This window comes from Triticum urartu, chromosome 2 (assembly GCF_003073215.2).
Source record: "Triticum urartu cultivar G1812 chromosome 2, Tu2.1, whole genome shotgun sequence".
In the NCBI taxonomy this organism is placed as follows: domain Eukaryota; kingdom Viridiplantae; phylum Streptophyta; class Magnoliopsida; order Poales; family Poaceae; genus Triticum; species Triticum urartu.
The window spans coordinates 551,821,284-551,840,328 of NC_053023.1; positions in this window are offsets into that span (position 1 = coordinate 551,821,284).

A 19,045-nucleotide genomic window follows, 5' to 3' on the forward strand; every position below is an offset into this window, starting at 1 on the left:
GCCGGTGTTGAAATTCAAATCAGCTGATGACACCAAGATGGTTGACTTTGTGCCTGGCGACTCATCCAAGCAGTTCATCATCAGTGCTAACTTGGATCCAAAATAGGAAAGCGCGCTCATCGAGTTCATCCGTGAGAACCGGGACATCTTCGCATGGAAACCTTCAGACATGCCAGGTGTCCCGAGGGAACTCGCTGAGCACACTCTCAATATTGATCCAAAGTTTAAACCTGTCAGACAATTTCTCCGACGGTTCAATGAAGAAAGGTGCAAGGCCATTGGAGAAGAGGTGGCCTGGCTTTTGGCAGCTGGGTTCATTGTAGAAGTATTTCACCCAGAGTGGTTAGCCAACCCGGTGCTTGTACTAAAAAAGAATGGCACCTGGCGTATGTGTGTGGATTACACTGATCTGAACAAGGCTTGTCTGGATGATCCTTTTGCCCTCCCCCGTATTGATCAGATCATTGATGCTACGGCGGGTTGCGCACGTTTGAGTTTTTTGGATGCGTATTCTGGTTATCATCAGATCAAGATGGCCGTCAAAGATCAGGAGAAGACGACTTTTATCACTCCTTTTGGAGCTTTCTGCTATGTGTCTATGCCTTTTGGGCTGAAGAGTGCCCAGGCGACTTACCAACGGTGTGTGCAGAATTGTCTTCAAGATCAAATTGGATGTAATGTTCATGCTTATGTGGATGATATAGTGGTAAAATCCAGGAAGGAGGAAACCTTGGTCGCAGATCTAAAAGAGACTTTCAATAATCTCCGGGTCTACAAAATGATGCTTAACCCGGCCAAGTGTGTTTTTGGAGTCCCAGCCGGCAAGCTCTTGGGTTTTTTGGTGTCTAACTGAGGTATTGAGGCTAACCCTGAGAAAATCAAGGCAATTACATCCCTGGCCAAACCAACATGCATCAATGACGTTCAACGACTGGCGGGTCATGTCGCTGCTTTAAGCCGGTTCATAAGCCGGTTAGGGGAGAAGGCAATGCCTCTGTATCAGATGATGAAGAAAACAGATGATTTTGTTTGGAGCGATGCTACAAACTCTGCTTTTGAAGATTTGAAGACACAGCTTGCTGAGCCGCCGGTCCTGGCCGCTCCAGTTGAGAAAGAGCCGCTGTTGTTATACGTGGCCGCCAACTCATGAGCCGTTAGTGTGGCTATTGTGGTGGAGCACAAGGAGGCTGGCAAGGAGCATCCGGTTCAACGGCCGGTTTACTACGTCAGTGAGGTGCTAATTGAATCCAAGCAACGATATCCACATTGGCAGAAGCTCGTATATGGGGTGTTCATGGCAAGCCGGAAGCTTAAGCATTATTTTCAGGGACATCCGATCACCGTGGTTAGCTCTGCTCCTTTGGGAGACATCATTCAAAACAGGGAAGCCACTGGATGAGTCACCAAGTGGGCGATTGAGCTTGGGTCTCATGGATTGAAGTATATGCCATGTACCACGATCAAATCTCAAGCACTAGTTGACTTCATTAATGACTGGACAGAGATGTAGATGCCAGAAGAAAAACCAAACAACACATATTGGACTATTCATTTTGATGGGTCTAGACAGTTGGAAGGCTGGGGGCTGGAGTTGTTTTAACCTCTCCTCGAGGTGACACATTTTGTTATGTGTTATGGTTGATGTTTCCTTGCACTAACAACGCAGCAGAGTATGAAGCTTTGCTCCGTGGTCTTCGAGTGGCAAAAGAGATGAGTTTGAGCCGGGTCAGATGTCTTGGCGACTCAGGTCTAGTGGCTCAACAGGTACCAGGCAAATGGGATTCCAAGGACCCTCTCATGGCGGCTTATCGCCGGGAGATTGATGCTGTTGCAGGGCATTTTAATGGTTATCAGGTGGAGAACATCGACTGTCGAAAGAATGAAGCAGCTGATGCTTTAAGCCGGTTGGGGTCTCAGCGTAAGCCGGTACCACCTAACACCATTTTGGATGTTTTGCATAACCCGTCTGTCAAGTTGCCCACAGAAGAAGATTTAGCTATTCCTGACCCGGAGGCGCAGTTGGTGGCGGCTCTTCATGTCATCCCAGATTGGACAGTGCCGTTCTTGGCTTACATGACCTGGGGAGAGTTGCCAGCGGATGAGACCCTGGCTCGACAGATAACACAGCGGTCTAAATTATACCATCGCAGCATCTCCGGAGCGTTTCAGCGGTGTGTTTCTCCCGAAGAAGGTCAAGAAATATTTCGTGAGATCCATGAAGGCGATTGTGGTCATCACGCCGGGTCAAAATCTCTGGTGGCCAAGGCTTTTCGTCACGGTTTTTATTGGTTGACGGCTCACGCTGATGCAGAGGATCTGGTCAGCAGATGTGATGGATGTCAAAAGTTTGCATGACGAGCGCATGTGCCGGCTCAAGAGCTCCGGATGATTCCAATCACTTGGCCGTTTGCGGTCTGGGGGCTTGACATGGTGGGACCTTTCAAAAGGTCTAAGGATAAAAATACACATCTCTTAGTGGCAGTTGATAAATTCACTAAGTGGGTTGAGGCGGAGCCAGTGAGTAAGTGTGACGCGGCCACGACGGTTCAGTTCATGAAAAGGTGATCTTCCGTTTTGGTTTTCCACACAGAATTATCACTAACAATGGCACTAATCTGTCCCAAGGGGCTATGGAGGAGTTTTGTTAACGTGAGCACATCCGGCTTGATGTTTCTTCTATAGCTCATCCTCAATCCAATGGTCAAGCTAAGAGAGCAAATCAGGAAATTTTAAAAGGTCTGAAACCCCGGCTTATGGTTCCCTTACAGCGAACGCCGGGTTGTTGGGTAGAGGAATTACCCTCGGTGTTGTGGAGTATCAACACCACATCTAAGAGGTCTACAGGCTACACAGCTTTCTTCATGGTGTATGGAGTAGAAGCTGTGTTTCCTAGTGACATCCGTCATGACTCACCCCGTGTGGCGGCTTATGTTGAAGCTAATAATGAACAAGCCAGACATGACGCACTTGACTTTTTGGATGAAGAAAGAGACTTAACAGCGGCTCGGTCAGCAATTTATCAATAGGACCTGCGCCGTTATCACAGCCGCCGGGTCAAATCCAGGACTTTTCAGGAAGGCGACCTGGTGCTCCGGTTCATCCAGGATCTGTCAGATGCGCACAAGCTATCCCCACCTTGGGAAGGACCCTTTGTGGTCAGCAAGAACTTAAACAACGGGTCGTATTACCTCATTAACGTTCGAGAACACAAAGATTCACGTAAGTCGGAGGAGGAGACCCGCCAGCCGTGGAACATTGCTCAACTTCGGCCATACTACACCTGAGCTACCAGCTCTCATCATGTACATACTTTAACATTGTATATACCATGATAAGTAATAAAGTAAGACCATCGGTCTCTTTTCTTTTCAAAGATTGTGCATCTTTGTTATTTCTTATTTTCAAATGACTATTAAGGAGCTGATCATATTTGAATCAAGTCTAACCTTTTTTGGTCCGGCTTATGATCGTATTCGAATCTAGCTGCAATTATCATGGTCACTTGGATGCTTCCTGTTCAAACATAGGTCATATTCGAACCAAAGAGAACATAGCTGTCGTAACCCTCTTGATCGGCTCAAGGCCAAACTCACTAGGGGGCTTCTTGATTGTATCCGAATCATAGCTTAACCCCTTTTGGGTCCGACTTGGATCGTATTCGAATCAGGGTCGTTAAAAACCTCTTAAGGTCATTTGGGGGCTTCCTGTTCAAACATAGGTCGTATTCAAACCAAAGAGAACATAGCTGTCGGTACCCTCTTGATCGGCGCAACGCCACAGCCACTGGGGGCTATATGGTCGTATTCGAACCTTAGCTTAACCCCTTTGGTCCGGTTTACTGATTGTATTCGAATCGGAAGCCACCAACCTTTAAATATAAGGTTAAATCATACTTGTCAACTATTATTTGCCTTTGAGTTTCTTGTTGCAAATAATTAGCATGATCTTCTTCGCCGTCTTGTCTATTTGACAACAAGGCTACCAAGGTATGACGATCATTAAAGTATTCAAAGGTATTGATTTCTCAGAAAGATTGAGTTATCAGCTTCATTACCCGGGTTACTCAAGCCGGTGGTCTAAGGATCAAAGGTACAAGTATGGCTATTATTTATATATAATTGCCTTCTGCATTAACTAAAGAGTTAGTTTCAGCCCTTGTCCTTTATTTATATCTGTTTTCTATTATGGTAAACATATTGGATATAAGCCGGGTGTTTTAACCCGTTCGGTTCTAAGCCGCCCAGCCAGTCTTTTCTCTTGTATCTACAGGGAACAGAGTTAAAGTGTTGCAGAAGCAATCATCAAATATAATGCATATATTGCCATCAGGAAACACGTAGTCACATACAGTGTTTTATGCATGATGGCATAAGCAAGGCATTCGGTGTTTTCACAGCTAAACTATTACACGGCTTTTTATAAGCTAATGAAGATGGTTATTATTCCTCCCTCGCCGGTTCACCACCCTCTGTTGGCTGGAAGTTGGGTTTTGACCAGTCAAAACCATTCACGGCAACGAATTCTGCTTCATCGTCAATCAGGCCTGCCGGGTCAACTTCCAGGGCAAATGTATTTTCTCTTACAGGCGGGATCAAATCGGTCACCTTGTACGAGGGAGTCGCCATCTTCTTATTTTCAGCATCAAAACCCGATTGATATTTGTCAATGTTGGTATCATCTCAAAGGGTAGTTGCTTGAGGCCGGACTCCGCGCACGCAAGCCATGAAGTCATCCTGCTCAAAGGGAGATCCGTCTTCCTTCACGGTGGGATAGCCTCTGGCCACGTCCGCCGGGTCTAGGTCTGGCACCCAAGCCTTGGAGCGGCTCAGGGTAGTTAAAGCCCCGGCTCACGCACAGGAGCGCTTCACTTCTTGAAATGTGGCACGCAGGATTGATAGTTTCTTCAAAACGTCGCTGAGCCGGTTGGGTCCTTGATTGGCAGGAGAGATGGCGGCAAGTGCCCGTTGTGCGCCAATATACAGTTGTTCTACTAAAGTGTACACTGCCTTCAGTTTAATCAAAGGATCTTGGCTCAGGTTCTTGCTTCGTGGGCCTGCGCATGTTTTAAAAACAAAGTCAACCGGCGGCTTATATTCCGGATTAGCAAAAAGTACATAAGATTAAAAATGGACGGCTTACCAAAGATGGTGGCCACCATTTGAGACACCCGACCCTTTAAGCCGTTCAGCTTTGTTGACACCTCTTCAAGGGCTGCTTCGGCTCTCTCAGCGCGTTCTGTCAGAAGCATTTTTTCCTCTGCCCAGGTCTTCTTCTTGGCAGCCAAACTGGTCTTTAAGTTTTCCGTCTTAGAGAGACTTACTTGCAATTTGGAGTTAGTAGACTTGATTTCTGTTTCCTGACCTGCTAACCGGGTCTTCGCATCAGTCAATTGCGAGTTCAGTTCAGATAAAGCATTCTGCAAAAAGAGCATACTCAGATGAGTCAAGATTTCGCTTAAAGTTCAACAATCAAGATTCAAGTCTCAAGTACTTTACAAAGAACCACTTGACACTTGGGGGCTAATGTATGCCAGATCAAATTTTTATGACTCTAAAGACATACTTTAAGTCCCAAGTACTTTACAAAGTAACAACACTTGGCACTTGGGGACTAATGTATGCAATTCAGCAAGTTTCTCAAGGTTAAGCTGGAATATTAAGTTCTTTGAATACGGTACAAAACAATTTAAGGTACCGGCTCATTTATGATCAAAAAGAACCGGCCCTTGGGGACTACAGGTGAAGTTTTGTTCTATTTTATTGAATTCAAGAAAATCAAAGGTAAAGGTCTTGGCCTATATGCTAAAGTCTATAGATCATTCTGGTTGTTTCATAATTTGAAGACTTGGGGGCTGAAGGAATATAGATAAGCCGGAAGAACATACCTCATATTTCAGCTGCAACTGTTTGACCATTTCGATCTCAGAGTCGTGACTGGAGTGCATGTGGCTAAGATAGCTGGATAAAATATCGTTGGCATTTAGATGGTCATAATTGGCAACGTCAAAGCGCACTTTCTGCCTCTCCAATGCCTCTTGTTTCGCAGTACACCGAGCCAGCACAGTTGGATTCCCTGGTTCAATAAAGCGAATCCCAGTGATCTGAATGTCTTGTGCAGACGGTGATGGCGGGTTGGCTGAGCTTGATGGTCCAGTAGCAGAAGGGTTCACAGTGGTCTCATCAAACGACGGCTCAGGAGGATTTGCTTCTGCATCAACAGGAGGGTCTTGTGGAGCGTCGGTTAATGGAGAAGATGGCCTGGCCAGGTCAGATGCAAGCACCGGCGGGTCTTCCGACGGTTTAGCTACCTTTGCCTTCTTGGATTTAGCTTGGCCACTAAGAAAAATGTTGCAGGATTGTCAGTATAAAGATACAATTTGAACAACCCAGAAAACATGAGGATTTTTCATTACCCAGGGGCAGTCTTGAAGGCCGGAAATTGCGTCTGCGATGAGTCACCAGAAGAGCGAGACACCTCCTGAAAAGATAAAATAGAGTTAAAGTAATACAAGGGGAAGGATCCATTAAACAGAGTTAAAGACAGAAAGAAGTAAACCTCATTCGGGCGCTTCTGAGGAATTTGTTGAAGAACGACAGCCGGATCATCTTCAGTCTGACCTTGACGGCGGCTTTCATGTTGCTGCTTTTTCAAATGAAAGTTGGGATCCAAGTGAGCTAAAGGGTTAGAAAACCTTACTTTACGGATCACTCGTCGAACTTTTTGTCTTGGCAAGGGCTCTGAGTCAGAGGAAATGATAGTTACCTCTGCTTCCACAGCCTGACTGGCCCCAGTGTCATCCTGGTAAGGACCAGTGTCAATAATATTGTTAAAAATTGGCCAAGGGAATCAAGGGCTACCTCCGAATCAGATGTGTCATCAAGCTTCATCCAATCTTCAGCAGTGTTCTTTTTCTTCTTTTTCGACCTCCGGGTTGTTTTCTTGGCGTTTATGGCGGCGGCTTTTGCTTTCTTGGCAGCCTCGTGGTCATACTTAACTTTCCAGAAGTCAGAGTTGGCCTGCAGACAGGTAAAAACAAGATAAAGAGTTAGGCAAGTATTAAAACAATACGACTGGGAAAAATACAAAGGAGAGAGTTCAGAATATTCTTACTTCTGGCACCGGGTTAAGCTTGCAGAAGGGGTTTAACCCAACAATGCTGCAATATTCGTATTTCCCGTTCACCAGAAGGGTCGACATTGAGACAATATCTTCTTCTGTCAATTGAACGGGGCTGTGATGAAGAGAGTCATCCGGGCCTCCACCATACTCATACATCAGCTTTGACCGGCGGCTTAAAGGGATGACCCGCCATGAGGTCCAGCAGCGGGTCAGATCAACTCCAGTTAACCCGTTCCCCAATAGAGCACTGATCCTTTTGATGGATGGTATCAGCCTCTTGCGTTCAGCGACAGTAAGCTTATCAGGAAGCGCGAACTTGGAGTCAAGACGATCGGGGTGATAACCCGGCAGTGGCTTCTCGTTTGCTGGTGAAGTGTCCTGGTAGTAGAACCAAGTCTGGTTCCAGTCCTTTGGGTGACTTGGTAAGACAATGAGGGGGAAGACGGCACCCTGCCGGCGCTGGATTGATATGCCTCCAAGCTCTAGGCTAAGGCCGTTGGTGCACTCATTCTACCGGTTCAGATAAAAGTATTCTCTAAACAACTCCACCGTCGGCTCTTGTTGAAGATATACTTCACAGAGTACTTGGAAGTTACAGATGTTAGATATGGAATTGGGCCCGATATCTTGAGGGTGGAGTTTGAAAAAGTGGAGGACCTCTCTAAAGAACTTTGAGCCGGGCGGTGAGAAGCCACGGTTCATGTGGTCAGTAAAAACAATTGCTTCGTCGTCGCTTGGATTGGGTCGTTCTTCTTCCGAGTCAGGGGCACGATAAGACATGATGGTTTTCACCGGTAGAAATCCTATGGTGAAGAACTCTTTCAAACGTTCCTCAGTTATGGTTGAGGGAACCCAGTTACAGATGGTTGGTGCTTTGGACGACATGATGTGCAAAGAATATCTGAAAAGAAAAGCAACATGCCGGTTTAGTTTAATGGTGAGATTGGCAGTTAAGTGATGAAGATGCAAACAAGTAATGGCGGCTTAGTTAAGGGCTAATGACATATAAGGAAAATTAAGCCAGCATGATAAGCCGCCATGACTACAGATATTTGAAGAAGGCAATTTCAGCTAAATGTTGAGACAAATAAGTTTCCTAAATTGTTTGGTATTATTCCAGATAAATGGCTATTCAAAATGGAAAAAATTCTAGACCTAAAAAAGTTCAGCGCAGAAGAGTATGTAAGTTCTAATGCAGCCTTTGAAACAGAGAAAGGGATCTGTGGATCAAGAAAAGGCACAAGAACACTACCGCACGAGCATATATATATATATATTTGGATCAAGAAGAGGCTTGTAGTGGAAAAACTACAAGGGACTGCGATGAACTCAGAAGAACACGAAAGAATCTGGAAACCCTAAGTGCGGATCTGAGAAGTGAAAAGAAGAGAACTTACTGTCACAGGTCTTCTGCGGAGCTCGCCGCTGTTCACTGGATCGGGTCAGGTTGATGCAGCGGCCAACGTCGACGGAGACGGAGGTGAAGCGCGGCGACGGCGAAGCTCGAGCAGCAGGGGGTGCGTGAGAGGAAGAAGACGGAGCGAGAGAGGAGAATGAGGAAGGCCGAGGCGTGCCTATTTATAAGGGAAAGATGTGAACATACAGGCACGAAAATCGAGGAGAGCCGAATAAATGGTTATCTAGCTACACAGACGCCTCGATTCTCCGGAAGCATTAAAGATAAAAGATCCGTTGGGAGATGATGTCATGAAAGTTTTTTGCGTTTTCAAGAGATGACATCATGGCGGGTTACAAAAACTTCAGCAAAGATAAGAAGATGGATTTTGGTCCAAGTATTGAAGATTGACAAAGAAGGAAATTCAAAGTCAACCTCGGGCCTAATGTGGGGGATATTATTATCAGACATGACCCTCCCAGGAGGGGCCGGGTCAGCCCCAATGGCGGGTTACGCTAGAAGCCCAGTAAACATTCAAGACGATAGTTTATTAAACCTTATAGAAGGCCCAAAGGCCTGGAGGCGGCTTAAGGCCCGATATTGTAAACCGCCGTATGTAAGGAAAGACTTGTAAAGAAAGGCATGTAAAAGAAGTCACCGAGCCGGACACGATTATGAGCCGGACGGGACTCTGTAGGCCACCAGGAGTCAACCCATGTATATAAGGGGACGAGCCGGTGGCGGCTGAGGGCAAGAAACAACAAATCGATAACCAAGCCGGCGAGTTGAGCCTCTTGGTGATCGAAACCCCAGCAATACCAATCCCAACTAGACGTAGGCTTTTACCTTCATCGTAATGGGCCGAACTAGTATAAAACCCTCTCGTGTCCTTTGTCCCGATTAACCCCTTTAAGCTTCCTAGTGCGATGGCCCTACGACTAAGTCCTTTCTCTAGGACATCTGCCGTGACAATTCCATGACAATACATGTATCTTTGACCTCTGGACCACCGGTTTATATGACCCAGGTGATGAGGTTGATAATCCAATCTTTGTGAGAAGTCAATGCTTCTGAATACCTGATGATTATCATGCCCTAGCGGCTTGTTGTCAAATAGTCAAGCTGGTGAAAAGACCATGATTGATTATTTTGAAATTGAGACAACAAAAAACCAATAAGACAAATAACAGGTGGTAAACAAATTAACCTTGTAACTAAAGGTTGGGGGTTTTCTGATTCAAATATGACCAGTAAACCGGACCAAAGGGGTTAAGCTAAGATTCAAATGCGATCATATAGCCCCCAGTGGCTTTGGTGTTGCGCCAATCAAGAGGGTACCGACAACTATGTTCTCTTTGGTTCGAATACGACCTATGTTTGAACAGGAAGCCCCCAAATGACCTTGAGAGGTTTTTAACGACCCTGATTCGAATACGATCCAAGTCGGACCCAAAAGAGGTTAGACTTGATTCAAATATGATCAGCTCCTTAATAGTCATTTGAAAATAGTAAAGATACGTAATCTTTGAAAAGGAAAGAGACCGATGGTCCTGCTTTATTACTTATCATAGTATATACAACGTCAAAGTATGTACATGATGAGAGCCGGTGGCTCAGGTGTAGTATGGCCGAAGTTGAGCAATGTTCCATGGCCGGCGGGTCTCCTCTTCCAACTTACGTGAGTCTTTGTGCTCTTGAACGTCAATGAGGTAATATGACCCGTTGTTTAAGTTCTTGCTGACCACAAAGTGTCCTTCCCAAGGTGGGGATAGCTTGTGTGCATCTGACAGATCCTGGATGAGCTGGAGCACCAGGTCACCTTCTTGAAAAGTCCTGGACTTAACCCGGCAGCTGTGATAACGGCGCAGGTCCTGTTGATAAATTGCTGATCGAGCCACTGCTAAGTCTCTTTCCTCATCTAACAAGTCAAGTGCATCCTGTCTGGCTTGTTCGTTATTAGCTTCAACATAAGCCGCCACACGGGGCGAGTCATGACGGATGTCACTAGGCAACACTGCTTCCGCTCCATAAACCATGAAGAAAGGTGTATAACCTGTAGACCTGTTAGGAGTGGTGTTGATACTCCACAGCATCGAGGGTAACTCCTCTACCCAACAACCCGGCATTCGCTGCAAGGGAACCATAAGCCGGGGCTTGAGACCTTTTAAGATTTCCTGATGTGCTCTCTCAGCCTGACCATTGGATTGAGGATGAGCTACAGAAGAAACATCAAGCCGGATATGCTCACATTGACAAAACTCCTCCATAGCCCCTTGGGATAGATTAGTGCCATTGTCAGTGATAATGCTGTGTGGAAAACCAAAATGGAAGATCACCTTTTTCATGAACTGAACCGCTGTGGCCGCATCACACTTACTCACTGGCTCTGCCTCAACCCACTTTGTGAATTTGTCAACTACCACTAAAAGATGTGTCTTTTTATCCTTAGACCTTTTGAAAGGTCCAACCATGTCAAGCCCCCAGACCGCAAATGGCCAAGTGATTGGAATCATCCGCAGCTCTTGAGCCGGCACATGTGCTTGCCGTGCGAATTTTTGACATCCATCACATCTACTGACCAGATCTTCTGCATCAGCGTGAGCCGTCAACCAGTAAAAACCATGACGAAAAGCTTTCGCCACCGGAGATTTTGACCCGGCGTGATGACCACAATCGCCTTCATGGATCTCACGAAGTATTTCTTGGCCTTCTTCAGGGAAAAAACACCACTGAAACGATCCAGAGACGCTGTGATGGTATAATTCTCTGTCAGAAATCGTCATTGACTTAGACCACCGGGTTATCTGTCGGGCCAGGGTCTCATCTGCTAGCAGCTCGCCCCGGGTCATGTAAGCCAAGAACGACACTTTCCAATTTGGGATGACGTGAAGAGCCGCCACCAACTGCGCCTCCGGGTCAGGAACGGCTAGATCTTCTTCTGTGGGCAACTTAACAGATGTGTTATGCAAAATATCCAAAAATGTGTTAGGTGGCACCAGCTTACGCTGAGATCCCAACCGGCTTAAAGCATCAGTCACTTCGTTCTTCCTACGGTCAATGTGTTCCACCTGATAACCTTTAAAGTGTCCTGCAACAGCATCAACTTCACGGCGATAAGCCGCCATGAGAGGATCTTTGGAATCCCACTTGCCTCTCACCTGTTGAGCTACCAAATCTGAGTCGCCAAGACACCGAACTCGGCTCAGGCTCATCTCTTTAGCCATTCGAAGACCATGGAGCAACACTTCATATTCTGCTGCGTTGTTAGTGCAAGGGAACATTAGTTGCAACACATAACAAAATTTGTCACCTCGAGGGGAGGTTAAAACAACTCCAGCCCCTGAGCCTTCCAACTGTCTGGACCCATCAAAGTGAATAGTCCAATATGTGTTGTCTGGTTTCTCTTCTGGCATTTGCATCTCTGTCCTATCATTAACAAAGTTAACCAACGCTTGAGACTTGATCGCAGTACGCGGCACATACTTCAACCCATGAGATCCAAGTTCAATGGCCCACTTGGCGACTCGTCCAGTGGCCTCTCTATTTTGGATGATGTTCCCCAAAGGCACAGAGCTAACCACAGTGATTGGGTGACCCTGAAAGTAATGTTTGAGCTTCCGGCTTGCCATGAACACCCCGTACATGAGCTTCTGCCAATGTGGATATCTTTGTTTAGATTCAATCAGCACCTCACTGACGTAATAAACCAGCCGTTGAACCGGATGTTCCTTGCCAACCTCCTTGCACTCCACCACAATTGCCACACTAACAGCCCGTGAGTTAGCGGCTACGTATAACAATAGAGGCTCTTTCTCAATTGGAGCAGCAAGAACTGGCGGCTCAGCAAGCTGTTTCTTCAGATTCTCAAAAGCAGAGTTCACAGCATCGCTCCAAACGAAATCATCCGTTTTCTTCATCATCTGATACAAAGGCATCGCTTTCTCCCCTAACCGGCTTATGAACCGGCTTAAAGCAGCAACACGACCCGCCAGCCGTTGAACGTGATTGATGCATGTTGGTTTGGCCAGGGATGTGATTGCCTTAATTTTCTCTGGGTTAGCTTCAATACCTCGGTTGTAAACCAAGAAACCCAAGAGCTTGCCAGCTGGGACTCCAAAAACACACTTGGCCGGGGTAAGCATCTCTATGTAGACCTGGAGGTTATCAAAGGTCTCCTTCAGATCTGTGACCAAGGTTTCCTCTTTCCTGGACTTTACTACTATATCATCCACATAAGCATGAACATTACGCCCAATCAGATTGTGAAGGCAATTCTGCACACACCGTTGATAAGTCGCCTGGGCACTCTTAAGCCCAAAAGGCATAGACACATAGCAGAAGGCTCCGAACGGAGTGATAAAAGCTATCTTCTCCTGGTCCTTGACTGCCATCTTGATCTGATGATAACCTGAATAAGCATCCAAAAAACTCAAACACTCACAACCCGCTGTAGCATCAATGATCTGATCAATACGAGGGAGAGCAAAAGGGTCAGACAGACAAGCTTTATTTAGATCAGTATAATCCACACACATACGCCAGGTGCCGTTCTTCTTGAGTACAAGCACCGGGTTGGCCAACCACTCTGGGTGAAAAACTTCCACAATGAACCCAGCTGCCAAGAGCCGGGCCACCTCTTCTCCAATGGCTTTGCGCCTTTCCTCGTTAAACCATCGGAGAAACTGCCTGATCGACTTAAACTTTGGATCAATATTGAGAGTGTGCTCAGCGAGTTCCCTCGGGACACCCGGCATGTCAAAAGGTTTCCATGCAAAGATGTCCCGGTTCTCACGGATGAACTCGATGAGCGCGCTTTCCTATTTTGGATCCAAGTTGGCACTGATGATGAACTGCTTGGATGAGCCGCCGGGCACAAAATCAACCGTCTTGGTGTCATCAGCTGACTTGAATTTCAACACCGGTTCATGCTCCATTGTTGGCTTTTTTAAAGACGTCATGTCTGCCGGGTCAACATTATCCTTATAAAACTTTAACTCCTCTGTTGCGCAAACAGACTCAACATATGCAGCATTTCCTTCTTCACACTCCAGGGCTATTTTCAGGCTTCCATGTACTGTAATGGTGCCCTTATAACCCAGCATCTTGAGCTGCAAATACACATAACACGGCCGAGCCATGAACTTGGCGTAAGCCGTCCGTCCAAACAGAGCATGATATGGGCTTTTGATCTTAACCACCTCAAAGGTTAATTTTTCCGCTCTGGAATCATACTCATCCTGAAAGGCTACTTATAGTTCAATCTTACCAACTGGGTATGCCGACTTGCCAGGTACCACACCGTGAAAAATAGTGTTGGATTGCTTAAGACTCTTATCAGTCAACCCCATCCGATGAAACGTCTCATAGTAGAGGATGTTGATGCTGCTGCCTCCATCCATGAGCACCTTAGTGAATTTATATCCACCAACCTGAGGCGCTACTACCAAGGCCAAGTGACCCGGATTATCAACCTGGGGAGGATGATCCTCTCTGCTCCACACAATAGGCTATCCTGACCACCGTAAGTAACATGGAATCGCCGGCTGAACGGCATTGACAGCCCTCTTGTGAAGCTTCTGGTCCCTCTTACTTAAACTAGTGGTGAACACATGGTATTGCCCACTATTCAACTGTTTTGGGTTACTCTGATATCCGGACTGTTGCTGCTGATTACCTTGGCCGGGTTGTGGATTATAACCTCCCTGGTTACCCGTATGGCCCTGACCGAAAAAACCGCCTCCACCTGAACCGGTGCCCGGGCCATGAAAGCCGCCTCCACCTGAACCGTCGCCAGGCCTGTGACTTCCATCAAATGCATTTGAATTCTTAAACGCTTTCATGATTGTACAGTCCTTCCACAGATGGGTGGCTGGCTTCTCCCGGGTGCCGTGTTTTGGACAAGGTTCATTCAATAGCTGCTCGAGGGTGGGACCTGACCCGCCTGACCGAGGGGGTTGCCTACCCTTGCGCCGTTGATTGTTGCCCTGTGTATTGGTGTTAGCTACAAATTCGTCAGCCTTATGTTTGTTACCTCCTTGATTTGCCAGGTTTTGCTGGTGACCCTTGCCATTGCCGTTTTTCTTTCCCTTCCCTGTCTTTTCTTCATCAGACACAGGGTCCTTGGTACTATCAGAATCAGCATTCTTGATGAGAGCCGCCATCAATTGGCCCATGTCATTGCAGTCTCGCTTGAGTCGCCCCAGCTTCTGCTTCAGAGGTTCAAAACAGCAGTTCTTCTCCAACATTAAGACTGCTGAGCCGGCATCCATCTTATCAGATGAATGTATTATCTCCTTGACCCGGCACACCCAATGGGTTGTAGACTCACCTTCCTCTTGCTTACAATTAGTCAGGTCCACAATCGACATAGGTTGCTTACATGTGTATTTGAAGTTCTGAATGAACCGGGCCTTCAACTCCGCCCATGAGCCGATGGAATTGGGTGGCAATCCTTTCAACCAAGTACGAGCTGTTCCATCCAACATCATAGCGAAATACTTAGCCATTGCCGCGTCGCTGACCTCCAATAGCTCCATAGCCATCTCATAACTCGCAATCCAAGCCCCAGGCTGCAAGTCGGCCGTGTAATTAGACACCTTACGAGGCCCCTTGAAGTCCTTTGGCAAACGCTCATTACGTATGGCTGGCACCAGGCAAGGGACACCTCCGGTTCTTGTGGGCACTCCTTCCTCAATCGAGGTTGCTGGATAAGCCGGAAAAGTTTGATGAGCCGCCTGCTCCGCCACCAGTTGAACCGCTCGCTCAGCCTCTTGTCAGATCCTCTCCTGATCCGCCAAGTTAAGGGCTCCAGCCTGTACTGGCTCATGCCTGTGCGGCCAGTTGCGGCGTTGAGCATTGCTTGACATGTCAGCTGAATCCATATGCCTACTATAGCTTGGACTCCGGCTCGGGCGAGGGGTTGAATGGATTCTGTATCGACTGTAAGAGTACGCATCCTGCTGCGCCAGAGCTGTTTGAAGAAGTTCTCTCACCCTTCGCGTTTCGATCGCCGCCGGAGAGTCGCCTTCCATCGGGAGAGCCGCCAAACAAGCCGATGCAGCAATGAGGTTTTCCAAGGGATTGGAGAAGTGACCCGGTGGTGTTGGCACATAATGAGGCAGAGTGGCATGTACACGAGGTGGTTCCATGGCGCGCGGCTAAACCGGTGCCCCGGGTGTCGTGATTCGATTTGCCTTCGGCAGGTTACTTTTCCTGGCCCCGGGTGTATGAAAAAGGTTCCTAGGATCGAGCGTCAGAGGTAGACATGACTGAGTTTTCTGATGCCTTCTTCTCATGACCTCGTTTGACGCGTTTAGATCCACCGAGAGCCGGAAAGTCTCCGCTTAAAGCTGTTGAGCACGAGCGTCCAAAGCTGCCCACTCTGCTGCCATCCTGACCTCTTCTGCTGCTAAATTTTCTTTAGCTTGCACCATCTCTTCTCGTACGTGTGCCACCTCTGCGTCACGCTGAGCTTTATCCGCCGGTTCTACCACGACAGTCAACAGAGTCGTTAGTTTATCCATGAGGTCCATTAGAATCTGAGCCGGGGGGCGCGCGGGGTCTCCTGACCCGGCTGCGGCCGACCCGGTGGTTGTTGCTGCTGCAGCTGTAGAATTTTGCCCGGGCTGCGTGCCTGCCATGAAGACTCCGACCCGGTTCAGCGGCTCAAGGGGTCCGGAATACTGCTGCCATTGGAGCAGCCCCAAGCATGCCATCCTACAGCTGATACAAAGAGTCCGTTTCACCCGTTGATGATGTAGCGTCAGAACAGACGGCCGTCTCACCGCCATCCACCGATCCTTCAGAGTATTCACCGCCGTGGATGCAACCTACGAAGGTATGCTTCACGACAGATTGAACATGGGTGGACCTCGTGCGCTGAGCCGTTTCGATGAGGTTGGTGTGGATGTCCGGCTCAGGGCCCGATTCGCCGATCCGGCCGATGAAGACATGAATTCCGTCGTAGGGGACCCGGTACCCGCACTCAATTGAGCCGGCCTCGGGGCCCCAGCCTTCGTCGTTGATGTAGAGCTTGCCGCGATGACTCTTGGTCATTCGGCCCACATCATATCCCTTGAGCCCTTCGAAGTTGCCCTTCGAGAACTCAAATCCACCGTGCACTGGCGCCACGGTGGGCGCCAACTTCGTGGAATTGTCACGGCAGATGTCCTAGTAGAAGGACTTAGTCGTAGGGCCATCGCAACTAGGAAGCTTAAAGGGGTTAATCGGGACAAAGGACATGAGAGGTTTTATACTAGTTCGGCCCCTTACGATGAAGGTAAAAGCCTACGTCTAGTTGTGTTGATATTGCTGGGGTTTTGATCACCAAGAGGCTACTTCACCGGCTTGGTTATCGATCTCTTGTTTCTTGCCCTAAGCCGCCACCGGGTCATCCCCTTATATACACAGGTTGACGCCTGGTGGCCTACAGAGTCCCGACCGGCTCATAAAACGTGTCCGGCTCGGTGACTTCTTTTACATGCCTTTCTTTACAAGTCTTTTCTTACATACGGCGGTTTACAGTATTGGGCTTTAAGCCGCCTTTAGGCCTTTAGGCCTTCTATAAGGTTTAATAAACTATCGCCTTGAATGTTTACTGGGCTTCCTTTGTGACCCGTCATTGGGGCTGACCCGGCCCCTCTTGGGCGGGTCATAACTGATAGCTATATCCCCAACAGTATGTCTTCGTTGGGTTCACCCATGGGGCTGAGTTGGAAGGCTCTATCTCTGGCGGTGAGACGGAAATCTGCTCTAAGGATGAGTCCACAGGAGAGACCAATTCAATGTATCAACTGCAAGATGGATGGCTTGCGTGCTGTTCCGATGGCGAAAGTATTCCGGACCCCCATGAGCCGCCGAACAGGGTGGCGATCTTCATGGCAGGCACCCAGCCGGTTCTCAGCTCGATAGCCGCCGCGGCTATAACATCTGGTGCGGCAGCAATGACAACTACAGGTGCTGGCGGGTCAGCCCGCCCGACGGCTCAAGTTTTAGCAGATCTATTGTTTGCTCTAGCGACTCTGATGGAGGTTGAGGTAACCCCAGACAACCAGGAGCACCACAAAGTAGAGATAGCCAAGTTGCGTGATGAGATAGCGCAGGCTAAAGCTGATTTAGCGGCAGAAAACGCCAAGATGGCTGCAGAGCGGGCCGTTTTGGAAGCCCAAGCACAACAGATTCAAGCAGATTCATATCATCTCATGGTAGATCAAAACGCTTCACACGAGGCCTTGAGGAGAAAGCACCGGAGTCGTTTGCCCTTAGTTTATGAGTCGAGGGACCTCTTTAACACCCCTGGAGCAGGGGCCAGTAACCCGCCAGTGGTGAATCGGATGGTTGAACCGCTAGGCCAGCCGCATATGAACAACACTCCGCCTCAGCGTGTGGTGACACCACCGGGTCATTACTCCACCCCTCTGGACAACATGATTGCTGCAGCTATGCAATTGGTGGCTCTGCCCGTCGAGGGTGAAACTCCAGCGGCGGTTGAAACCCGAATGGCCAGGGAGCTTCTTCAAACAACTTTGGTACATCAACAGTCTTATTCTTATAGTCGTGATCGGCTTCATGTGACCCCTCGCCCAAGCCGGAGCTACAACATGCACATTGACTTGCTAGCGGTCTCAAGTACTGAACACCACCGTAACCAACCTCACAGGCATGACCCGGCGTGCAATGGAGTCAATGCATAGAATTTTGTGGACCAGGCCAGAACACGTCGGGAGGCTGAGCTGGCGGCTCAATTGGCGGCTCATCAGCACACGCCGGTTTACCTGACAACTTCAATTGAGGCAGATGTGACTTCCAAGGCTTTTGGTGTGCCGTGTATAATAACAGCTATACGAAACGAGCGTCCACACAAGGACTTCAAAGGCCCTTGTAAGGTGCCTAATTATACAGGTGATCAACCCCCTGAGGCGTGGGTGGAGAGTTATGAGATGGCCATGGAGATGCCGGATGTTAGTGAAGCTGCTTAAGCCAAGTACTTCACCATGATGTTAGAAGGGATGGCTCGTACCTGGTTGAAGGGATTGCCGGCTAATTCCATCGGGTCATGGGCAGAGCTGAAGGCCCAGTTTATCCAGAATTTCAAAGATACATGCAAGCAGCCTATGTCGATTGTGGATTTGGTTTCGTGTGTGCAGGCCGAGGGCGAGTCAACAACCAGCTGGGTGCGCCGGGTCTCGACCATCATACATTCTTCAGATAATATCAATGTTGGCTCAGCGGTTCTGATGTTGGAGAAACATTGCCGGTTCATTCCACTCAAGCAGAAGCTTGGACGGCTCAAGCATCATTGCAATGCCATGGGGGAGTTAATGGCGGCTCTTGTAAAATATGCCAACGCTGATGGTACCAAGGACCCCGACTCTGAGGATGAAAGATCGAGAAAGGGAAAGAAGAGTAATGACGTGAAGGGGCAACAGTATAATTCTACCAATCAGGGTGGCAACGGTAAGCGCAAGGCTGATGACTTTGTGGCTAACACCGATGCACGCAATTATAACCAGTGTCGTAAGGGACAGACAG